A 19,135-nucleotide genomic window follows, 5' to 3' on the forward strand; every position below is an offset into this window, starting at 1 on the left:
TGGCTCGCGCCTCTTGTGGGTCTCGGGTCAGACTCATCTGTGATTGTTCTCGTCTTTCCTCTTTATTTCATTTCTTATTTGTAATCGGTTTTTACCGTTTCGCATGTTTCAAATCATTTTTATGATAAACTTTTTAACCATAAATCATATTCACCGTTGGTTCTTTATACCATGACGGTTTATTCCGTGACTCGATGACTTTATGGTTAATTACATTTTAATGGGTATTTTAACACCCTTTTCTTTTATTTACCATTTTTCTCATTTGTTTACATTTGGAAATATATTAGTCATAATTCATAATCATCCTTGGTTCTTTATACCATGTCGGTTTAATCCGAGTACGATGATTAACTTGACTAATTACAAATAATTGAACTTAACATAATTAGTTCAAATCAAACATTTTCCTTTTACACATTTTATTATGCTTTTCAAACTTGCAAATCCGACAACGAATATTACTAACATAATAGTAATTATTCTGAGTCATGGAAATCATATTTGCAAATCTTTCATCATAAATACGGTTTTAAACAACCTTTTTCAAAAACCAAGAGACGCCCCCTTGGGTCGGCTCATGACTCGCGCCCCAAGAGGCCGTCTGTTTTAAACATTTCAAAACCAGGGCAGAGCCCCTTCTATCGCCAAAAGGCTCGCGCCCCAATGGGGCTGCCTGGCACGGTTCTGCCTCGTTTTTAGCACTTGTCTAGGACGATCCCGATTACGGTTAATCCGAATACATGACGGATCAGATTGACAAATTTGAATTTTTACACTTTGTCATTTGACACCCTTTTTCAATAAATGGATCGTGTTAAGCATCATAACCCGAATTTGGTAAATGGATGTTTAATTTCCGTTCTCACATGCAAATCAACCATAAATCCAACTTGACATCTTATGCTTGATATTTGGATTAACAAATCGACTTAGAAAGCTCACTTGTTAGGTTAAAACTTTTGGATGTGCATTCATGCATTTACACCGTTTTATCAACTCTTGCACTTAAACAACCACAATCGATCAGTAGAGCCGCTAACGCGGGCGGGATTGGGTGTCCGATTAAAGGGCTTCCCAATACGTACCCTCACCCCTTACTCAGAACCTTTGGATAGTGGATGGCCTTATCCAGGGCGTACGAGAGTCATTTTAGGCATAGAATGCTAAAAGGGGGACGAGTCCTTATCTTTAGTACCTATGTCAAACACCGCTTTTTGCCTTGGTTGACCTAGGTATAAAGTGGATTCGAACGGGTTCCAGGCATCCCACAAATGCTTGGTAGCGACTCCGAACATCTCTACATCGTTTCGCGGCCCTTGCCGAGACGATAGAGACCGATCTAAAGCGATCCGGTCGAAAGCATTTTTACGCCGCCAAGCGTGGCTTTCAAAAGACCGCTGCATGTCCACAGTTTGGCTTGGCGTGCAGGTGGCCCGCGTTCGCGTACCGGTAAGCGGCCTAAATCCCCAGACCGAGACGTGGTCCATGTCCACAGTTACCCGAGGCAATGTATATCATATAGACAATGACGAAACATACTTTATTAAGTATATTTAAAGCAATACAAGTCCAAACCAAAACCGTCAAATGAAAGTACAACTGTTCCAAAAAGCTAACTCAAATAAAGTAAATAAATGTTTAAGACACAGCGGAAGACTTATAGACATCTCGTGGCAACTCAACCCAGCTATCCCATGCGCGTCCATCTCATACCTGTTCAATAACTGCTCACCACCCCCGAATGGATCACCACAGTTTTCAAAACATTTAAACGGGGTCAGTTACTTATTACACAAAAACAATACAATAGAAAGAATACAACAATTACCCAATCTACATCACAACTCCATACACCTGACTACACACTAAAGTTTGTAGTCCTGCGAGAATACCCATCTCAAGAAGTATTCCACACCGCCAGTGGGGGACCGCAGCCGTTCCCACCTAAGCCTCGCTCATCTCGTCCTAGCGATAACCCATGTTCCTTAATGTGCAAATCCCCTCTATGGCGGGTTCCACAGAGGGCGAATCAAGGGCGTGAAGCTATTCCCGCAAATGACTCCACTCAGCGGAGGACGCACCTCGCAAACCACAGACAAGCAATCACAACCAACCACATTATACAACAACAATTACCAATTTTCGATTCCAATATGATATAAATCAAGAAACATGATCAACCATCAACAATACTATGTAAAAAATAACCGAGTAGGGAAACCCTACCTGGAAAAGCAATCACCAAGATCGTCAAATTCAGCTAATCAAAATCGTTCCTCAACGCAATCACCTCCTATCAAACATACAATCATAAAATCACCATCTAATAAACACAATACTCCCAAAACTACCAATTTACCCAATTAGGGTTTTAACCAAATCAATGAAACAACATAAAAACCATACTAGGATCTTACACATAATACGACGGTCTCAACGGCGTAAAGAACACAACGATCCGACGACTCTAACCCTTAGGATTTGATAGAAATGCTAGAGAATGATGCAACGTAGCTTTGTTTTCTTTTGTGTTTATTTTAAAATAGAGTAGAAAGGTAAAAGAAACTGACAGAAATCTTTATATAACCCTCTCACGCATTACTGTCAAACCCGGCAAAACCGGTATAACTCGACTTATTCGATCGAGTAAGTGACTTACTCGATCGAGTGTCACACGTACTCGATCGAGTACCCATCAAGCAGACTACTGTTTCGTATAAAAACATACTTACTTGACAGAGTAAGCCCTCACTCGATAGATATAGACATAGAAAACCGTAGTATCAGAGTCTTCCCTCCTTAAAAAGGAACTTCGTCCCCGAAGTTCAACCCATACTGAAAAACAAACATACTAACTCGATCAAGACACAACAACGCAACTAAGAACTCAAAACAAAACCCCAACCGATAAAACATGAACTCTTAACACCAACTCCACCAACTATGCCTACCTCCACAACATGGCTCTATCCACCACATTATAGTCTGTCGACACTAACTCCATACACTTCCAAATACCATCCACCAATGCCGCTAGCTTCGTCTCACTAACATATTATCCACTAGAAAGATCCAATATCAAGACACTCATAAACATCAAACGGAATGTTACATTCTACCACCCTTAAAACAACTTTGTCCTCGAAGTTTACTCACACTCATAAACATCATCATCCAACTGTCAACACTATCAAAGTATTCTCACACTCCTAAACATCACACTACTACAAGCATGGCCATAACCTTTAATAATATCAACCACAATACAAATCCATTCTTTATTCTCCACAGAGACTCAAACTTCCAAATATACTACAATATGTACAATCATCAAACTCTCTTTGTCGCATCCTACTCCTCTTAATATACATGTTACGTCCTCGTAACTCACTAATACTAGCTCCTTAGCCATATCTTATCTTCTCATTATCCTCATCACCACCGCATGTCAAAGATAACCAACTATAACCTCAACATCTACAACCATTTCTATATCCAGGTCTCTCTTCCTCTAACGGTCCTCATTCCCCAATTCATTCTGCACTCCATCTAATATATACCATAAAATCCTCAGCAAAATCACCACACCAACTCTTCATTACTACCGCAAAATGACATACCTCTCTATATAAAGCACCTATCTCCAAAAGCATAACACACGATCCACACTTGTTACACACACTCACATTAGATCCTCAAGTTCTCCCTTTTATTACCATAACTCATCCACCATTTAACATGATACTAATGTCCAACACCCTACACTCACTGTCCCAATACAACTTCCAGATCAGTACAACATATGTTCTACAAATCACTTACCATTACTATGTCACCCAATGCCTCCTCTAAAACAAGATTACAAGTACTCCAACAACCTCTCGCAACTGTTTCCGCTCAACAGGATATCACTATACCATGACAACAACGGAAACATACACAACTCTCTTCCATATCATACTCTACTCTTACTCCCAAGCTGAAACTGGTAAGAAATATCAATAAACAAAACAACCGTCTATTTGTCCAAACCGAAACTCGCAGGAAACAGCAGTAAACAAAATAAAAATCTATGTATAACTGGTATGTACTTTTGAAAACTCATATCGTAATCATCCCTCCTACTCCACCACAACCGATGACGGCATCGCAACACCGCCACCAACAGCCGCACCGCAGCGCGAAAGTACCCGCATCACAACACGAAGTACCATGCCCGGATCACCACCCGAGGCACAACAGCCACATCCACAGTCATCACAACTTACACAATTCCCATAAACACAGACTCAGTATAACTTTCTAGACAAGAAAACTTCCTCAAAACCGCTTTACTAGATCACAATGCAACATATTACACGGAATAAACAGATAAGAACCTCGTGAATATCATCCATACCATTACACGGAATAAACATATATCATGAATACACATACAAGTAAAACTAGCCACGCCAGATCACCCAAATTATCACTTTTGAATATCATCCCATTAGGTTACCATACCCAACATATATTACAGAACATTCAGATAACAACTTTATGACTAACACACAATACCACTCCTCGTGAGGTCAGAACCTCACACAAACATTTACACATATCATAGACCCGTATTCAAATCTAACTAACCAATCCTGATCACGTAAGTTACCACCTGATAAAGGTTACCTCTCGCCCGAGCTTAACTCGTATGCCCCTCATAACACATTCTCCCATTCGCATAACCATCACCTCCTGCCAAATATAACCATACCGCTAATACTCAACTACTAGCAACTGCCTCCTATTACCACATCGTATACTCCCCCACAACCATACATATTAATCTGATCTCTACAAAATCAATCTCTTTAGAATGGCTACCTTTCCTATTAATCATCACCCTTTACCACTAGTGACAACACCACAACACCACCAATGTTCGTATAACAAATCTCTTACACTCATATCTAAATATCACGGTTTCTTTCCCATTTTCGGTTAACATCCAAAATAACGTACATCAAATCCATCAACAACATTTACATGAACATTCATTCCAATTCTATCCGTAACTGTATCGTCACCTAACTCCCCACCAAAAATCTCATATCGTGTCAATACTTTACCACCTTTTACTCTCCTTAATTCCTCGAAACTTATGGCTAACATGCTGTCCCGAAACCCCATATATAACCATTAACTCACAACCTCTCATGATGCTATCGCACATTCCATGATTCCTTACTTCCATGTTCCTTAACTCCGATCGACATTTTTCTCAGCTTACTTTTATCCTTATTTTCCCTTTACACTCAACAATACCAATTAATAGTTCATCTACTTACTCCTTGTACCTAACTCTCTAGTAATCCAGTTACCTTTTCGTTGCTCCAAAATTCAAATTCCATTATTTCATATCAGTGCCATCTCACTCTTTCTTACCATGGATCTTTTCTCATCATGCTACCACGCACACTTATCACCAATCCGTCCACACAAGCAAAGTTTACTCTCCATTTTTTTTTTCTCCCTCTAGAAACCAAAACTCATTTTATACCGTTAATTGCCCAAGGAAATAACACACTGGTTTCACCTCTTAATAAACCAAATTCCCCAAACTCACTCATTATCTATAAATCCACGTCGCGACATGTCTCCATCTAAGTTCATTATATACCACTCTTCTCCATCCCTCTACAACGACCTTCCATTACATATATTCTTAACCAACATAATCCTAACCATCTCCCTCCATAATTCCTTACAGATCTCAAGTTACTACTATCCACATCTGATCGGTCCGTTTCGTATTCACAAATAAATAGATGTGGTCGTTGGTCACGGTCGAATCAAAACACAATTTATAGCTTAACAAGCAACTCTACAATTAGTAAAGAGGCAAGTAAAGGTCGGATCCTAAGGGACGGGAGTTGAAATGAGATTTCTATTGTAACTAGCGGTGTCTAAGGGGTGTCACAAATTGGGTTGATGTAGAAGGTTACTAAACTAGAATAATAATGAAAATAAACAAGCAAGATGAATAAAAAGGGGTGTAAACAATTGATTACAGGCACTAGGGTGTCATGCGATCATAGGGGAATCATGGGATATGATCATACAAACATGTTCTCAAATTATAAGCAAGCAATTATTGTTGTGATGGATTGAGTTGGGTTATATCTTACAATCCTAGGAAAGTTTGGGTCCCGGAGCCGAATCGATTAGATTGTACAACACCTACAAGTCGACTTAATCTTCCCTACTCAACAACATGCATGGTCTAATGAGATTCGAGTTGGGTTATGTCTTACAAGTCTCATTGAAAAGATAGGAGATGATAGTAAATGCAAGGATTCATAGGCTTAGCATTTCATCAAGTATAACATGTGCATGAGTTGAGATCAAAACAAGCAAGCAAATAAAGCATGGAAGCATATTAATTTAAGCATGAATCATTCCCCATGTTGGTTTCCCCTAATCACCCATTAACCCTAGCTAAGAGACTACTCACTCATTATCATGTTGATCATGCTAGCAAGGTTGTCAATCATACTAACAATATGAAACATGATGAATAAATGAAAGTAATTAACAATAATTAAAAAGGGATTAAGAGATTATACCTACTAATGATTCCAATAATAAAGCAAGAATAATAGAAGTACTTGAATGCTAGATTGAGAGGTTGTCAATCCCCCAATAATAACCCAAATAATCTTCAATTACCCAAAATAAAGGATGAACAAAAGAGAGATTAAAGAACTAAAACTTGGATTAAAACTTGATTAATACTTGATTACAATATTGAAGAGTGTTTTGATTGGTATTAACTACACTAATTATTGATAAGAAGAACATGCTCCTCTAATTAGCCTAATGGGGTATTTATAGTGAAAATTAGGGAGGATGCATTAGGGTTAACTAAGGGCTAAACTAGTAATTACACTTTTTAAGTTGAGCAAGGAGGACCCGGTATTTTCTGAGAGAAGGGCTTCTCTTTTCGTAGCTTGAAGAAGGCAATCCGTCTTTGTGAAGAAATCCGGCGAGAATAAGGTCGGGACGGCGGATTTGGGCGATGGAATCCGAGCGGATTCTGGGAATCCGGATGGATTGTTGAGGGGAATCCGAGCGGATTCGGCACGGGGCCTTCGGATTATGCGGGACGGACGGATTGCTGGCAATCCGCTTCGGATTGTCGTCAAGCATAGTAACTTCTTCTTTTTCTTCCCTTTTCCTCATAAATTCCTTGGGGATTTCCTTGGGGACTCAAGGATCTTTCCTCAACATTGCTCTTCTACTATGATATGTACAAAGGCCTTCTAATCTTGTCTCTCCTTGATGCTTGGTCATTGGATTCGATCAATTTAGTCTTGTTTTGCCATGAAAATGCAAGATTCTTACTCCTTTCCTACCAAGGAATCAAAATCTCAAAGAATATGCAAAACAAAGAACTAAAGATAAGAAATGACCCAAATAAGCACTAAAAAGCATGGAAACAAGGCTAATTCGGGGGCTAAATATGCGCCAATTATGGTCACATCAAATATCCCCAAACCGAACCTTTGCTCGTCCCGAGTAAAGTGGTGAAAAAGACTAGGACCAATACTAACCTATCCTAATAATATAGCCGATATGAGACAATTAGCGGGTCTCACTCCGCCCCTTCAACTCACAACAAGACAACCATGAGGTAGGATGCCTTCTTGCAAGGCAAGGTGGGTCTTGCCAAAATGGCGACACATCCAAACATTAAAGCACATAAAAACACATAATGGATGCATCTACAAAAGAATAGCCACTTTCCTCATCTAGGTGGCGGAAATTATCTACAAGGGAAGCAATTCAAGGGTACACAATCCTTCATAGATGCAATTTGTTCAAACTACTAAGCCTAGAAGGATACCAATAAATCACCTCCAAAATGTGTCAAGCTAGGGTACCTTTGTCCTCAATTGTTAAATGCTTTTGTCAAGAGTAGTCTCCCTATGGCGTTAGAAACACTGGAGGATCGCGGAATTCCCCCTCTTGCCTAGACAAGAAGAAGGGTCGTCCCCTCTCTACCATGCACAAAAATGGATATGATGGATAAAGGGATCGATAGATATTTGAGTTTCATTTTGGGAGTTTGCTTTTGTTTTTGTTTTTCCCCCCAATTTCTTGTGGCATTTGACATTTGAGAACACTTTCTTTGCCATTTCTTTTTGATTTTTGGCATTTCAATACTTGATAATTTTTTTGCATTTTTTTTGAACATTTTCAAAGTCACCCCAATTAGTAACGAGGGTGCCTTGTATTTGAAGCTTAGGAGTTCTATTTTTGTTCCTCTTTTCATTTGATGCATTTTTGCAAACTTTCTTTCACTTTTCATTTCATTGAACTCAAATTGGTTTCTTTTTGTGCCCATTCCCTTTGATGACAAAAATATGGTAGAACATGGATGATGGATGTATGGGTGCATGGTTTCAAGGGTCACCTTGGAATAAACGGTAGCCAAGGAGTTATCACACCACAAGGTACTCTTGACTCGGCCTTAAACCATGGGTCAAAGGATACTAGCATGACACATCCTAGGGTGTTTTACAAATATTCTAACAAGCAAAGTCTTAAGAAGAAAAAGCATCTACTAGGGCCTATATACACTTGTCAAGCTTCCCAAGTAGACGGTTTCGCAAAATTTTCTAACATGCAAACTACATGCCATGATGCAACTACCATATAAACATCCTAATGCATATGATTCTACCAACTAATATGACAAACAATCTAAATGCAAGTCCTAAGTTCACATTGTTGTACCGCATCAATCAAAATGAAGCCACATAGTCATTAACATAAAGAGGAAAAAGGAGATTGGAAAGATCATACCATGCGGTCTTCAATATCCTCATGTCTCGGATGTGGCGTAGTCAATCAATGTGAACAAGGATAAAAAAAACACAATATATACAAAACAATATATACAAAGGAAATGAACTTGTTTTTGGGTTTTCAATTTTTTTCAATTTTTATGATTTTTGAAATAATAGTTAAATGTTAGAATTCCCATCCCCACACTAGTATGGGGATTGTCCTCAATGGCCAAAATGATGGAAATTATGCAAAGATGATGCATGATTTCTACACTAAATGCAATTCTACACTAAGTTACACTACATGATGCATGGTTTTTGTTATGACGGAGAGGATAATTTAGATTACCTCCCGTTGCGTATGCATTAACTTCCCCAAACCGAGTGAGACACTATTGCTAATGTCCAAGGATGGGTATAGTTCATGCATACACTATGCTTATGCATGAAACTAGCTTGTCATTTTGGATTTTACAAATGGGAACAATAAAATAAGAACACCTCAATGGTACCGAGGTGTGAGTCCTTTGATGTTGCTAGGACTAAACCAACAATGATCAAAATTAAATAGAATACAAAGAGATATAGACAAACCATGGGAGTGTAGGAGTCTCCAAGGCTTGCTAGTCTTCCATCATGCTATCATCATCACCACTTCCCTCATGAGAAGTGGTCACATTGCCACTTTCCTTGTCATTTGCTTCTTCACTTTCTTCCTCATCTTCCTCTTCACCATCCCTTTCATCTTCACTTGCTTCTTCCTCAATATTATCATCAACTTCTTCATCATTTCCAACAACCTCATTGTCTCCCACCACGTCCCTAGATGCACCCGGAAATAAGACTTCTCTATCCGCCCAACTAGGCAAAGGACAAGATGGATCAAGGAGTCCTTGCCTAGCTAGATGTAGGAGGGGTGGATATTGAGCCAAATACGCATTTTTCCGATCTTCATGGGCTTGCTTGTGCATTGCTTGCATGAGGAGAGTCACATAGTCTTTCCCAATTTCAATTCCTTCCGGTTTGAACTCTTCATACTCAAAGGGGTAAGGTGGTATGACAATGGAAGAGGAGGGAGCTTCAAGATCACCCTTTTGTTGTTGAATGATATACTCGGCTTCTTCGGAAAGGGGAAGTAGATAATTGGTCCGGTGGACGCTTAGGCGACAAATCTTCGAGGGCAAGGTGAACGATCTAGCTTCACTAGTTAACCATCCATATTTAGTGTCAAGGGGGTTATGAGCAACCCACTTGAACTTGTGAATCATAATATGCATATCAATAAGATGGCCACCTTCCTTTGCTTTGTACTTCTTATCCTCATTGAAATTAGGATCAAAGTGCTTGGCTAGGAGTGTGACTAGGCCGCCATTGACAATAACGGTTATGCCCTTCTTCCCATTATCAACATTAAGCCATCTTTCTACCAAGAGCCTCAAAGAATTGTAAGGCTTGGTATGGATTCTTCCGATATTCAAAGCCGATTCAAGGAGAATAAAGTCAAGTCTTGTGAAATGATTGGTGTCTTTCCTAGCAATTATGGTATTTCCCACAACCTTGTGCCATACTCTTATACCCGGATGATGGACCAAAAGAGCACGACATGCATGAAAATCCTCAAATTTCTTCCCGGAGATTGCCTCCCAAAGAGGCTCGGGGTCATACTTTCCATAATGCTTAAGATAACTTGATTCATCACTAAGACCCAAAATTTCACCCAATTCCGAAAAGGTAATGCGTCTACTAACATTAGCTAGACGAAACTCGAGATTTTCTCTATTCTCAACTTTGGTGACTTTTAAAGAACTTAAGAATTCCAAGACAAGGGAGGGGTATGTCAATTCCTTTGTTTCAAACAATTTTTCCAACCCCATGGCTTTGAAAAAGGCTTTTGTTTGTTCAAGAACACCCAATTTTTCCAAGGCATCTTTACATATGAATTTGGTGGATTGAATAGATTTCATAGCAAACTTGACAAAGGTATTTCTATGGGTATCGGAAATAAAAGTTACCTCCGGATAATGCAAAAGTTGATTAATTACCGGAGTAGAAGGTGTTGATGGTCCCATAGAAGGTTGTTGTTGTTGTTGCACTTCCAAGTTTGGTGTTGCCACCACCATAGCCAAAGCTTTCTTTGTTTGAAGAGCCTTTTGCCTTTGTGAGAGTGCCTTAGCCTTTGGTGCCTTTGTTGCCTTTGTTTCACCCTTAGTCCTTGCCATTGATGAGCTTAACCAAGAAAAGAGTGAAAAAATCTTCAATTTGTAGGATGCCCAAATCGATTTGAAGGTGAAAGGCTTTGCCTTTATGAAAACAAAAATCGACTCAAAGGTTGAAGATTTTGTTCTTGGTTTTGGTTTTTGTTGAAGAAGGAGTGATTAATTTGTTGTTGGAAGGGTGGTTTGATTTGTTTTTGTTGAATGTTGTTGAGGGTTTTTGTTTTTATGATGGAGGGGATGAGGGTTTTGATGTTGTGGGTAGTGTTTATGAATGAATGAATGAATGAATGAATGAATGAAGGTGGGAGGGGTTTTTAAAGAGGCCGAAAATTTCAAAACTGCAGGGGCAATCCGTGCAGATTAGGCTCAATCCGTGCGGATTCTGCTTCTTCTACCTTTGCAAAAGCTCGCCTAAAGACGGGCGGATTTGGTACAATCCGCTCGGATTTTTCGAACACGGACGGGCGGATTTCTCCAAAGACGGACGGATTTGCCCGAGAGAAATTTGCTTGTTTTTCTGTTTGCAAAGACGGGCGTTTTTTCCCGGGACGGACGGATTCTGCGCAGACGGGCGGATTTTCGGGAATCCGCTCGGATTCTTTAACGATCAAGAAAATTTCAAAATTCAGCTCGATTCGGGACGGGCGTCTTTTACGGGGACGCTCGGATTGCATAAGACGGGCGGATTCTTGGGAATCCGCTCGGATTCGTCCTCTGTGTACACGGATTCGATTCCACCCGTGTACGCTTTCCCTTTATCATTCTTCCATTCTTTCTTTCAAGTCTTGTGTTCTTCTTTATGGGGGCACTACTAAGGCATGGATAGCCTAGGCAATTGCCATCCCCACACTAAGGTAAAGCACTACACATCAATTGAAATTGTTAGTCCCTCCCTCACTTCTCTCTTTCATGACAATTATTTTGATCAAAGTAAATAAAAATCCAAAGATGACAAAAATGCAATACAAGAATTGAAATGTAAGTTAGGGAGTTAGAAATATTTACAAGTGGTGGTTTAGGGAGGACTCCACCAAACTCTCATTCTTGATGAGATGTCAAGGGGGCATATTCAAGGTGTTGTTGATGTTGCTCAACACCTTGAAAAAGTAATCAAAAGCTTGTTCATTATTATGGTAGAGGTCCTCAATAGACCGTGGCCCTTGTTGTTGATTATGATCGATGACATGCCCAATGTAGGGATTAAAAATCCCTTCAAACTCGTCGTCCCAAAGACCACAAACTTCATTGAGTTGATCATTGAAAATCTCTTGCTTAGATGGAGACAACTCTCCCAATTTCTTCTCTTGGCCAATGAGGCCATCCTCTTCTTCCTTGGTTGATTTTGATGAGCTTTGCAAGCTCTCCTTGTCATAATTCACTTGCTCTTTGAATGGAGCATCTTCAACTTTCTTCCTCCATTGGAGTTCCGATTTCTTCCTTTCATCTTTTCGGCTATAATGATCAATCATGAAACACGGCTCATGCAAACGAGGAGCTCTCATAGTCTTGTCAAGATTAAAAGTTATGCTTTCATCTCCCACTTCTAGAGTGAGCTCTCCATGTTTCACATCAATCACCGCACCGGCGGTGTGTAGGAAAGGTCTTCCTAGGATGATTGGAATGTTGGAATCTTCCTCCATATCAACAATGACAAAGTCCACCGGGATGAAAAACTTCCCAATTCGCACGGGGACATCTTCCCATATCCCTAACGGTGTCTTCGTCGATCTATCGGCCATTTGGAGTGTGATGTTGGTGCATTTAAGCTCTCCCATCCCCAACCTTTTACTTACCGAGTACGGCATGACACTCACACTAGCCCCTAGATCACATAAGGCTTTGTTGATCGTTGTGTCGCCAATGGTACACGGTATTGAGAAGCTTCCCGGATCCTTTAACTTTGGAGGTGAACTTCCTTGAAGTATTGCACTACTCACCTTAGTGAAGGCGATAGTCTCAAGTTTCTGGATCGACTTCTTCTTTGTGAGGATATCTTTCATATACTTCGCATAGGCTGGAACGTGATTGATTAATTCCGTGAAAGGAATTGAGACTTCTAAATTCTTCACAATTTACATGAACTTTCCAAGTTGATCATCAAATTTGGGCTTGGCTTGACGACTTGGAAAAGGAAGTCTAATCACAATGGGCTCCTTCTCTTTGGCCTTGTCTTCACTTTTCTTTGAACTTTCTTCTTTTGTTGATTCTCCATCTTTGGAGTTTTGCACAATTTCTTCCTTTTCACTAGCTTCCACAACTTCATCCTCAACTCGCTTCATCAGTGCTTCATACCTTGTACCACTTCTCAAGTGAATGGCACTAACCGTTTCATGTCTAGGGGGATTACTTTGAAGTGGTAATTGCCCCTTTTGTCTTTGTGAGCTTGAAGATGCTAGTTGAGTCAATTGTGTTTCCAACATCTTGGTGTGAGCTAGAATGTTGTTGATGGTGGTTTCCTTTGCTTGGCTATCTTTTTGCATTTGGGTGAAAAATTCTTGTTGATTCTTTTGCATTTGGAGGACCGCTTTTTGGAGATCAAAACCTTGGTCATTTTGGTGATTGTATGGATTTTGATTTTGGTAACCTTGGTTTTGATTGTAAAAGGGTCTTTGATTTTGGTTTCTCATGGGTGGTGGAGTGTATGTTGTTTGAGGGTTTTGAACATTTTGGCTTTTGTATGAGAGATTTGGATGGAACTTGGTGTTCTCATTGTAAAAATTTGAATAAGGGGTACCACTCTTGTAGGCTTGGAAAGCATTAACTTGTTCGGTTGTTCCCCTACACTCACTTGGGTCATGACCCAAAGTTCCACAATTCTCACATATCCCACATGGGATTGATGAGGATGTCGTCATGGCATTGACATGATGCTTCGATGATTTTGAGTTTTCCTCAAGTCTAGCCATAGCTTGTTCAAACTTCAAGTTGATTGTGTCAATGTGAGCACTAAGATGAGCACCCAATTGAGTAACGGAGTCCACTTCATGCTTTCCTCCTCTAGTAGCCTTGCGAGGTCTACTATATTGTGAGTTATGGACCGCCATTTCCTCAATCTTGTTCCATGTTTGATTGTCATCAACTTCGGTGAACATTCCATTTGATCCCATATTGAGAATGTTCCTAGAATCTTCATATAAACCATTCCAAAATTGTTGCACCAAAAACCATTCGCTAAGTCCATGGTGAGGACATGAGCGACAAATACCTTTAAACCGCTCCCAAGCTTCATACAAAGACTCTTCATCCCTTTGCTTAAAACCCGTAATTTGAGCTCTTAGCATGTTGGTCTTTTCCGGTGGGTAGAATTTTTTGTAGAAAGCTAGAGCCAACATCTTCCAAGAATCTATTCCAAGGGTGGCCTTATCAAGGCCCTTCAACCATTGCTTTGTGGTGCCGATTAAGGAAAAAGGAAATAAGACCCATCTAATTTGGTCTTGAGTCACGCCCGTTTGAGAGATAGCATCACAATAATCGCAAAAGCTTTCCACATGAGAATGAGGATCCTCACTAGGCATCCCCCCAAATTGGCTCCTCTCAACTAGTTGGATGAAGGCGGACTTGGCAATAAAATTTCCGGTGAGATATTGCGGTGTAGGAGTACCATTTGGTAGATTATCCTCGGTGGGTACGGAGTGTGATGAGAATTTTGGCATTGTAGGTGGATTTTGTGGGGTATTGTGTAATGGGTTTTCTTCTCCTTCTATTGCGAAAGGATTGACAAACTCACTAGTGGGTTGAACAACTTCACCAACACCTCTCAAATTCCTCCTAACAAGTCTCCTATTGTTCGTCAAGGTTCTTTCGATTTCACGGTCAAAAGGTAACAAATCACTTTGTAACCTTCTAGACATGCAAAATATCAAACAACTCAAAAACAATTAGAACAAACCTTGAGGAGTGTTACTTCCTCAAGGTGAAGAAAGACACAACTAATAACAATAAGAAGAAATCTAAGTCAAACAAACACCGTCCCCGGCAACGGCGCCATTTTTTGATTGGTCCGTTTCGTATTCACAAATAAATAGATGTGGTCGTTGGTCACGGTCGAATCAAAACACAATTTATAGCTTAACAAGCAACTCTACAATTAGTAAAGAGGCAAGTAAAGGTCGGATCCCAAGGGACGGGAGTTGAAATGAGATTTCTATTGTAACTAGCGGTGTCTAAGGGGTGTCACAAATTGGGTTGATGTAGAAGGTTACTAAACTAGAATAACAATGAAAATAAACAAGCAAGATGAATAAAAAGGGGTGTAAACAATTGATTAAAGGCACTAGGGTGTCATGGGATCATAGGGGAATCATGGGATATGATCATACAAACATGTTCTCAAATTATAAGCAAGCAATTATTGTTGTGATGGATTGAGTTGAGTTATATCTTACAATCCTAGGAAAGTTTGGGTCCCGGAGCCGAATCGATTAGATTGTACAACACCTACAAGTTGACTTAATCTTCCCTACTCAACAACATGCATGGTCTAATGAGATTCGAGTTGGGTTATGTCTTACAAGACTCATTGAAAAGATAGGAGATGATAGTAAATGCAAGGATTCATAGGCTTAGCATTTCATCAAGTATAACATGTGCATGAGTTGAGATCAAAACAAGCAAGCAAATAAAGCATGGAAGCATATTAATTTAAGCATGAATCATTCCCCATGTTGGTTTCCCCTAATCACCCATTAACCCTAGCTAAGAGACTACTCACTCATTATAATGTTGATCATGCTAGCAAGGTTGTCAATCATACTAACAATATGAAACATGATGAATAAATGAAAGTAATTAACAATAATTAAAAAGGGATTAAGAGATTATACCTACTAATGATTCCAATAATAAAGCAAGAATAATAGAAGTACTTGAATGCTAGATTGAGAGGTTGTCAATCCCCCAATAATAACCCAAATAATCTTCAATTACCCAAAATAAAGGATGAACAAAAGAGAGATTAAAGAACTAAAACTTGGATTAAAACTTGATTAATACTTGATTACAATATTGAAGAGAGTTTTGATTGGTATTAACTACACTAATTATTGATAAGAAAAACATGCTCCTCTAATTAGCCTAATGGGGTATTTATAGTGAAAATTAGGGAGGATGCATTAGGGTTAACTAAGGGCTAAACTAGTAATTACACTTTTTAAGTTGAGCAAGGAGGACCGGTATTTTTCCGAGAGAAGGGCTTCTCTTTTCGTAGCTTGAAGAAGGCAATCCGTCTTTGTGAAGAAATCCGGGCGGAATAAGGTCGGGACGGCGGATTTGGGCGATGGAATCCGAGCGGATTCTGGGGAATCCGGACGGATTGTTGAGGGGGAATCCGAGCGGATTCTGGCACGGGACGCTCGGATTGTGCAGGACGGACGGATTGCTGGCAATCCGCTCGGATTGTCAGTCAGCATAGTAACTTCTTCTTTTTCTTCCCTTTTCTTCATAAATTCCTTGGGGATTTCCTTGGGGACTCAAGGATCTTTCCTCAACATTGCTCTTCTACTATGATATGTATAAAGGCCTTCTAATCTTGTCTCTCCTTGATGCTTGGTCATTGGATTCGATCAATTTAGTCTTGTTTTGCCATGAAAATGCAAGATTCTTACTCCTTTCCTACCAAGGTATCAAAATCTCAAAGAATATGCAAAACAAAGAACTGAAGATAAGAAATGACCCAAATAAGCACTAAAAAGCATGGAAACAAGGCTAATTCGGGGGCTAAATATGCGCCAATTTTGGTCACATCAACATCCTTCCTTTCAATCATTTTATTCACACATTCTTCAGACTTACATCATCCCTTGCCCATATTCACTTACTTTTACATTACCCAACACGCGACTATACCACTCACCACATCACACAAAACATGGTCCTTGCCTCGATAAACTCATCAATCTTTTTCTTTCCTTTTTGATGTGACCATATTTAGAGCATATTTAGTCTCCGAATTAGCCTCGTTTTCATGCTTTTTAGTGCATATTTGGGTCATTTATTGTCTTTAGTTCTTTGTTTTGCATATTCTTTGAGGTTTTGTGTCCTTGGTAGGAAAGGAGTGCAAACCTTGCATTTTCATGGCAAAACGAGACTAAATTGATTGAATTCAATGACCAAGCATCAAGGAGAGACAAGATTAGAAGGCCTTCATACATACTATAGTAGATGGGCAATGATGAGAAAAGATCCTTGCATCCCCGAGGAAATCCCCAAGGATTTTATGAAGGAAAGGGAAGAAAAGAAGAAGGAAGCACGCTGCAAGCCAATCCGTGCGTCTTCTCAAGAAGACGCCCGGCCACCAAGCCACAATCCGTGCATCTTCCTTACAAGACGCCCGGGCAGTAGCAACCAGAAGACGCCCGGGCAGCAATTAAAGAATTCGGCCGTCCCGTGCTTAAGACGCACGGATTCTAAGACAGCACAACTTCGTTTCTTCAAGCTTCAAGAAAGATGCCCATCCTTCCAAAAATACCGGCGTTTCCCTAAGTAGGGACTTAATCGTTATTTAAGCCCTTAGTTAACCCTAATTCCTACACCTAATCCCCACTATAAATACCCCATTAGTCTAATTAGAAGAGGATGTTCTTCTTATCAATTCCTAGAGTAGTTAATATCAATCAAATCTCTCTTTAGTTTTGTAATCAACAATTAATCAAGTTTTAATACAAGTTTTATTTCCTTAATCTCTCTTTTGTTCATCCTTTATTTTGGGTAATTGAAGATTATTTGGGTTATTATTGGGAGATTGACAACCTCTCAATCAAGCATCAAGTACTTCTTTTATTCTTTGCTTTATTATTGGAATCATTAGTAGGTATAATTCTCTTAATCCCTTTTTAATTATTGCTAATTACTTTCATTTGTTCATCATGTTTCACTTTGTTGGTATGATTGACAACCTTGCTAGCATGTTCAACATGATAATGAGTGAGTAGTTCCATAGCTAGGGTTAATGGGTAATTAGGGGTAACCAACATGGGGAATGATTCATGCTTAAATTAATATGCTTTCATGGTTATTTGCTTGCTTATTTGATCTCAACTCATGTACATGTTATGTTTGATGAAATGCGAGCCTATGAATCCTTGCATTTTTTACCCATAACCTATCTTTTCAATGAGACTTGTAAGACATAAACAAACTCGAGTCTCATTAGACCATGCATGTTGTTGAGTAGGGAAGACTAAGTCGACTTGTAGGTGTTGTACAATCTAATCGATTCGGCTCCGGGACCCAAACTTTCCTAGGATTGTAAGATATAACCCAACTCAATCCATCACAACAATAATTGCTTGCTTATAATTTGAGAACATGTTTGTATGATCAATTCCCATGAATCCCCTATGACCCCATGACACCCTAGTGCTTTTTATCAATTGTTTACAACCCTTTTTAATTCATCTTGCTTGTTTACTTTCATCACAACAATAAGTGCTTTTTCTCAAGCCGGTGTAACTCAAGACCAAATTCGATGGGTCTTATTTCCTTTTTCTCTAATTGGCACCGCGAAACAATGGTTGAAGAGCCTTGATAAGGCCACTCTCGGAATTGATTCTTGGAAGAAATTGGCTCTAGCTTTCTACAAAAAGTTCTACTCACCGGAAAAGACTAACATGCTAAGAGCTCAAATTACGGGTTTTAAGCAAAGGGATGAAGAATCTTTGTACGAAGCTTGGGAGCGGTTCAAAGGAATTTGTCGCTCATGTCCTCACCATGGACTTAGCGAGTGGTTCTTAGTACAACAATTTTGGAACGGTGTATATGAAGATTCAAGGAACATTCTCAACATGGGATCAAATGGAATGTTCACCGAAGTTGATGACAATCAAACTTGGAACAAAATTGAGGAAATGGCGGTCCATAACTCACAATATAGTAGACCTCGCAAGGCTACTAGAGGAGGAAAGCATGAAGTGGACTCCGTTACTCAATTGGGTGCTCAACTTAGTGCTCACATTGATACCATCAATTTGAAGTTTGAAAAGGCTATGGCTAGACTTGAAGAAGCCTCAAAATCACCAAAGCATCATGTTAATGCCATGACGGCATCTTCATCAATCCCAATTGGGATATGCGAGAATTGTGGAA

At 39.6% G+C, this 19,135-nt stretch overlaps 2 non-coding genes across 2 annotated transcripts; one reads left to right on the top strand and one right to left on the bottom strand.

Moving 5' to 3' along the window:
- The first annotated feature begins 14,227 nt into the window (after window positions 1–14,227).
- Window positions 14,228–14,334, top strand: LOC141624287 (small nucleolar RNA R71). Its single transcript, XR_012534094.1, has one exon. It is a non-coding gene; the product is annotated as a small nucleolar RNA R71 (small nucleolar RNA).
- A 4,326-nt stretch (window positions 14,335–18,660) lies between these two features.
- Window positions 18,661–18,767, bottom strand: LOC141624467 (small nucleolar RNA R71). The gene has a single exon (XR_012534274.1). It is a non-coding gene; the product is annotated as a small nucleolar RNA R71 (small nucleolar RNA).
- Window positions 18,768–19,135: the final 368 nt, after the last annotated feature.

Source organism: Silene latifolia, chromosome X, assembly GCF_048544455.1.
Source record: "Silene latifolia isolate original U9 population chromosome X, ASM4854445v1, whole genome shotgun sequence".
In the NCBI taxonomy this organism is placed as follows: Eukaryota; Viridiplantae; Streptophyta; class Magnoliopsida; order Caryophyllales; family Caryophyllaceae; genus Silene; species Silene latifolia.